Genomic DNA, 7,042 nt, shown 5'->3' with positions numbered 1-7,042 from the left:
AAGACTCGGCAACACAGAGAGAGACAGACAGACAGACACAGACACAGGTAGACAGACAGACAGATAGAGACAGAGAAGGAGACAGGGAGACAGCGAAAGAGAGAGAATATAATTATTTTCCAATAGTAGAGATTCTAGCACGCTGGACGACCTACAGAATTATCCGCCATTGCTCACAGAGAGAGAGAGAGAGAGAGAGAGAGAGAGAGAGAGAGAGCAGATCACACACACACACACACACACACACACACACACACACACACACACACACACACTTACACACAGAGTTATAGCCGAGCGGTTAAGTTCAAACGGCGCCTGAAGGATAAAGGGTGGAGATTTTCCCAATCTTCCAGGTCAACACATGTGCAGACCTGCTTGTGCATGCACCTCCTTCGTATGTATACACACTGGTAAGAAGATCAAACACGCGTGTTATAGATCCTGTAATCCATATCAGCGTTTGATGGGTTTTATACCCGGCATACACACCAACCAAAATGAAGTATGGCTGCTTACATGACAGGGTAATAAAAAACAACAACAACAACAAAAACACCCTGTAAAATGTCACATATCTGTCTGAGTGTCTATGTGTACGTGCCTGAATTATGATTGAATGGCACAGGAAACGAATGATGGGCGCCCAATGCAGCCGTCAGTCGGCTGTACCCAGGTAGGCAGCCTGTTGTGCAAATGACCCCGTGTTTGTAAAGCGCTTACAGTTTGGTCTCTGACCGAGGATATAAGTATCCATATCAATCAATTGTCAATCAATTATTGAATACGCCCCTCCCGACACTGAGAGAGAGAGAGAGAATGAATGAATGAATGAATGGTTTATTCATTTATAGGCCATTGCCCCTTATGAAAGGGTGTCACAATTTCTTCATAAACATTGCATCGTGCATTGAAAAATGACATTCGTTCAGATAATATAAATATAACATACCTTAATTTTAAGTAATATTTATGTCCTCACCTTAGTAATACATAATACACATCATGAAACATATTGTATTCAAATGACATTTATACACTTAAATGATATATGATATACGCTAAATAATAACTCTTACATGCGTAGCTAATGACACTCAGTTACGTTATACACATCGTCCGTATGTAGTCGTTACTGGATACACTAAGACATAAGAACAGATCGGAGCTTAAACGATTTATACAGATAAATTGATAGGTTTCTAATAGTTTGTTCATGCGCTGATGCCATAAGTAACGACAGTCTAAACTGACTTGGGAACTTAAAATATTTCAATGGTATGTACTGTACTCTTAAATTATACAAGACAGGGCAGGACAGAACAAAATGCACCTCATTTTCTTTCTCCATCTGGCAAAGTGGACATAATAAGTTAGCCTCGTTCTGCATTCTATAACGATAACTATGTTCAGCAATATCGGAAATGCCCAGTCTGAATCTTGTCATTGTATACCTTAAATATCTATCTAGATTCATTAGTAAATATGTTTTGATATCAGGTATAGTACAAAAAGTTCTGTAAACATTAAATCTTTCACTATTTTTTACATGAAAGTCCCATTCTTGCCATCTACACAGAATTAACCTTTCCTTGAAAACCCGAAGAAACACATCAATCCCTTCCACACCTTGGTTAAGCCATACATAACCAAAACCAAGCATGCACAACTTAGAACGTATGTTAGTTGCCCAGTTTGTTTTACCACGTGCATCAAGATCGAATAACATTTTGTAGGCTTTGTGAGGTAATCTAGACTCATGCATTCTTACTAATTTTAGCCAGTATTTAATGCACTTCATAACTGAATTTATATAAATAGGATACCTGTTTGTTTCTCCATATACAAAATCATTAGGTGTTCGTGTTTCTACACCCAAATATCTTTTTAATGCAAATAAATGAACCTTTTCACAATTAAATGCTGCTCTGTCAAGTCCCCATATCTCAGCACCATACTGTACTATTGGTTGAATTTGTGAGTCAAATAATTTCAAATAAGTATTTAAAGAATTACATTTTAACTTTGATAACTTTTGCAATATGCATAATAGAGCATTTTTTGCTCTGCTACAAAGATTGTTACAGGCTGCCACAAAACTCAGTCTAGTAGAGAAGTAAATTCCTAAGTATTTATATGCATTAATAACTGGCATAACAATACCATTATATGTCCACCTTTCCCTAGCGGCTAAATACCCCCCTTTCCTAAATACAATGATATTACTTTTATCCATGTTTACTTTCAGAGAGAGAGAGAGAGAGACAGAGAGAGAGACAGAGACAGAGACAGAGAGACAGAGAGAGAGAGGTTGTCTATTTTTAACCCATGTTGATTCCCCCCTTTGATGATCCTCATCAGTGAATGTTGTACAGTGTGTGTGGTAACACTGACAATAAAACCAACAACAATAACAAAACATGAGAGGGAGAGAGAAAGAGAGTGAGCAGAGAGAGGGGGGTTAAGAGAGGGAAAGAGAGTGAACAGAGAGAGGAAGGTTAAGAGAGGGAAAGAGAGTGAGCAGAGAGAGGAAGGTTAAGAGAGGGAAAGAGAGTGAGCAGAGAGAGGGGGGTTAAGAGAGACAAAGAGAGTGAGCAGAGAGAGGAAGGTTAAGAGAGGGAAAGAGAGTGAGCAGAGAGAGGAAGGTTAAGAGAGGGAAAGAGAGTGAGCAGAGAGAGGAAGGTTAAGAGAGGGAAAGAGAGTGAGCAGAGAGAGGGGGGTTAAGAGAGGGAAAGAGAGTGAGCAGAGAGAGGAAGGTTAAGAGAGGGAAAGAGAGTGAGCAGAGAGAGGAAGGTTAAGAGAGGGAAAGAGAGTGAGCAGAGAGAGGAAGGTTAAGACAGGGAAAGAGAGTGAGCAGAGAGAGGAAGGTTAAGAGAGGGAAAGAGAGTGAGCAGAGAGAGGAAGGTTAAGAGAGGGAAAGAGAGTGAGCAGAGAGAGGAAGGTTAAGAGAGGGAAAGAGAGTGAGCAGAGAGAGGAAGGTTAAGAGAGGGAAAGAGAGTGAGCAGAGAGAGGAAGGTTAAGAGAGGGAAAGAGAGTGAGCAGAGAGAGGAAGGTTAAGAGAGGGAAAGAGAGTGAGCAGAGAGAGGGGGGTTAAGACAGGGAAAGAGAGTGAGCAGAGAGAGGAAGGTTAAGAGAGGGAAAGAGAGTGAGCAGAGAGAGGGGGGTTAAGAGAGGGAAAGAGAGTGAGCAGAGAGAGGGGGGTTAAGAGAGGGAAAGAGAGTGAGCAGAGAGAGGGGGGTTAAGAGAGAGAAAGAGAGTGAGCAGAGAGAGGAAGGTTAAGAGAGGGAAAGAGAGTGAGCAGAGAGAGGGGGGTTAAGAGAGAGAAAGAGAGTGAGCAGAGAGAGGGGGGTTAAGAGAGGGAAAGAGGGATATGGGAACAAAGAGTGGGTCAGAGGCAGTCCAGCGCAGTATCTTTTTTTTTTTTTTTTTTTTTTTTTTTTTTAAACAACCACGGCTCCTGTACTATAAACATGGAACAGTTCCAGAATCTTTACAAGCTTGGCTTCCATCTTTCCTGGAAAATGACGTTTACCTCCCAGCCAGCCAGAGGACGCCTTCTGTCTAATGAGGAAGCCGTTCGTCCTGCAGCTGCTCACGCCTTCTTCGTTATTCAACGGCGTCAGGGCTGTGTGATGAATGGTGTTTTCCAGCACACATATTCCCGGATATAGAAAGACCTTATTCACGGTCTACCACAGACAGACACACTGATGGAGATATATTCAGATACAGAAAGACCATATTCACGGACTAAGACAGACAGACAGACAAACAAACTGGTGGGCACAAGCACGATCTTCTTTGGAAAAACTTTTTGTATGATAGAACACACTTTGTTCGCAGTTGTCCCCTTGCTCGGAATGCTGTATTCCGTTTCGACACAAAGAAAATTATTTAACAATTCACTTTATATAAATACAGCACACAGTGTGTAAAAAAAAAAATCGGTGCATTCATCATATTTGTATTTGTATTTCTTTTTATCACAACAGATTACTCTGTGTGAAATTCGGGCTGCTCTTCCCAGGGAGAGCGCGTCGCTACACTACAGCGCCACCCATTTTTTTTTTGTTGTTGTTGTTGTTGTTGTTGTTGTTTTTTTGCATTTTTTCCTGCTTGCAGTTTTTATTTGTTTTTCCAACCGAAGAGGATTTTTTTTTCTACAGAATTTTGCCAGGAACAACCCTTTTGTTGCCGTGGGTTCTTTTACGTGCGCTAAGTGCATGCTGCACACGGGACCTCGGTTTATCGTCTCATCCGAATGACAAGCGTCCAGACCACCATTCAAGGTCTTGTGGAGGGGGAGAAAATATCGGTGGCTGAGCCGTGATTCTAACCAGCGCGCTCAGATTCTCTCGCTTCCTCGGCAGACGCGTTACCTCTTGGCCACCACTCCACTTAAGGCTTGTTGACTCGTGACTTCTGACAACAATGAGAATAGACAAAAAACAAAGAGGATTCATCTACCACCAAAAAGGGTGTTTTTTTTCATAAAAACTTTAGTTTTTTGTCTTGAAGAATTCTGCAGTCAATTTTGTCTTCTTCAACAATGAGAATAATAATGCTGACAAAATACAACAGACACAGCAACAAAAGAAAAAAATGGTATTCATACCACAGACTTAGCTTGTTGGACACGATTCGATTATTATATTTCTGCGTTACTTGTACGAAGTTACCCATGGAAATTTTGCAACTGTGTTTGATTGTACTTTGTGTGTGTGTGTGTGTGTGTGTGTGTGTGTGTGTGTGTGTAAAGAATTTATGTCATGCTGCCAACTTTGTTGTTCATAACAGGCTGTTTATATTGAAGATTTACATTGCTCGTGTTGTTTGAACAACTGTACTGAGTTATATAGTGCCCCCTCCCCCACCACCCCCTCCCCCTTTCCTTCCCACCGCCTCTTTTTTTTCTTTTTTTTTCCCTTGAATGTGCATTACAAAATGACCTGAAAGCAGTTGTGTTGCCATGCGCGCCTTGCGTTCAACAGTGGACCCGCTGTAGAGTTCCGTACTTCGTGACTCAGTTACAGAGGCGCGTCACGTGATCTGTACTCTCGAACGTGATTGGCTCTTCGAATCACTGCTTCATATTTTGGAATCCTTTTTGTGCATACGATGGCACTTAATTCATTGTTCAGAGTTTGATTGTAGCAATGGAGGCTATCGACTGTAGAAACAGAAGACCGCGCTATTCTGCTGCTTTTGTCTATGTCAATCGCCTTTGGTACTGCTCCCGATTTCGATGAAAACTTTGATGCGGCGTACGCGTAAAATCCAAGATGACGGCGGATCATCCAGCGGTCTGTTGACCTACTGATGTAACTCACGAAGTAACAGCGTGGGCTGGTGCGACGCCATTCAAACTTCAAATCAACCCCCAAACAAACAAACCTGTGACTGTATCCTGTCTGCTGATAATGGTAGTGATTGTTATCTGTCATTTCCGGGAGATCTTGACTTTGTGCGTGTGCGTGTGTGTGTGTGTGGAACGACACTCGAACGGCAAGGGAGAAGAGACAGTTGTAGATTGACAGAGCTATGTCAGTGAGGAGCAGGGGATGGGCGTTGAAAAACACAACCACCTCCCAACAAATTGGTCGGCATCTGATCTGTGTAGACCTGTAGGTGTGGGGGTAGGTCTGACTGCAGTGTTTATTGGCACGGCAAGCCAGGTGATGTGACGTGGGTCCGTCAGACCTCAGTGCCGGGTCTGCTGTCTGCACGGCGCTTCTCCCACTGTACACATGCTGGAACCGCCTCCCGAGCACTGATGAACACACACACGGCACACACACACACACACACACACACACACACACACACACATTATATAAATACAAATACTGTTTGTCCGAGTCACGCATATGCAGTATACACACTGCTCTGCACACAAACACACACACACACACACACACACACACACACACACACACACACACACACACACACACACACACACACACACACACACATTATATGAATACAAATACTGTTTGTCTCACGCATATGCAGTATACACACTACTGACTCTGCACACACATACACACACACACACACACACACACACACACACACATTATATAAATACAAATACTGTTTGTCCGAGTCACGCATATGCAGTATACACACTGCTCTGCACACAAACACACACACACACACACACACACACACACACACACACACACACACACACACACACACACACACACACACACACACACACACACACACACATACACACACACACACATTATATGAATACAAATACTGTTTGTCTCACGCATATGCAGTATACACACTACTGACTCGGCACACACACACACACACACACACACACACACACACACACACACACACACACATTGATGGATGGATTCATTCATCGGTTCCACATACACACACACACACATTATATGAATACAAATACTGTTTGTCTCACGCATATGCAGTATACACACTACTGACTCGGCACACACACACACACACACACACACACACACACACATTGATGGATGGATTCATTCATCGGTTCCACCATTCACTCATTGTTGTTCCACACCACTCCATGGCCATCCAGAGCATGGAAACAGGCGCCTGCACAGCTGTACTTCAGCACACCACACACCCTCCACCCACCACAGTCACTGAAGCAGCGGAGAAAATGAAGCAGTTTTGCGAGGATAAAAAGAAAGAAAGAAAAAAAAGAGAAGAAAAGGGGGGCCAGGTTAGAAAATTTGGGTGGGGGGGTGAGGAGGTGGGAGTGGGGGGGGGGAGATAAGATTGAATGAGGGGTAGAGGTGGAGGAGGCCTGCAGGAGAATGGGGAATGGGGGAGTGAGACCGTCCATCTCAGTGAGTGAGACGAGTAATAATAAAAGGTCTTGCCAACGGATAGCGGGATATCGTGAATGGAGGACCCAGTTTTTACGGGAAAAAAAATCAGCTGCTCTCTCTCTCTCTCTCTGTCTGTCTTTTTGTGTGTTTTTATCTCTCTCTCCGAGGCTGTGTGTGTGTGTGTGTGTGTGTGTGTGTGTGTGTGT

This window comes from Babylonia areolata, chromosome 34 (genome assembly GCF_041734735.1).
Source record: "Babylonia areolata isolate BAREFJ2019XMU chromosome 34, ASM4173473v1, whole genome shotgun sequence".
Classification (NCBI taxonomy): Eukaryota; Metazoa; Mollusca; class Gastropoda; order Neogastropoda; family Buccinidae; genus Babylonia; species Babylonia areolata.
This window is presented reverse-complemented; position numbering follows the sequence as displayed.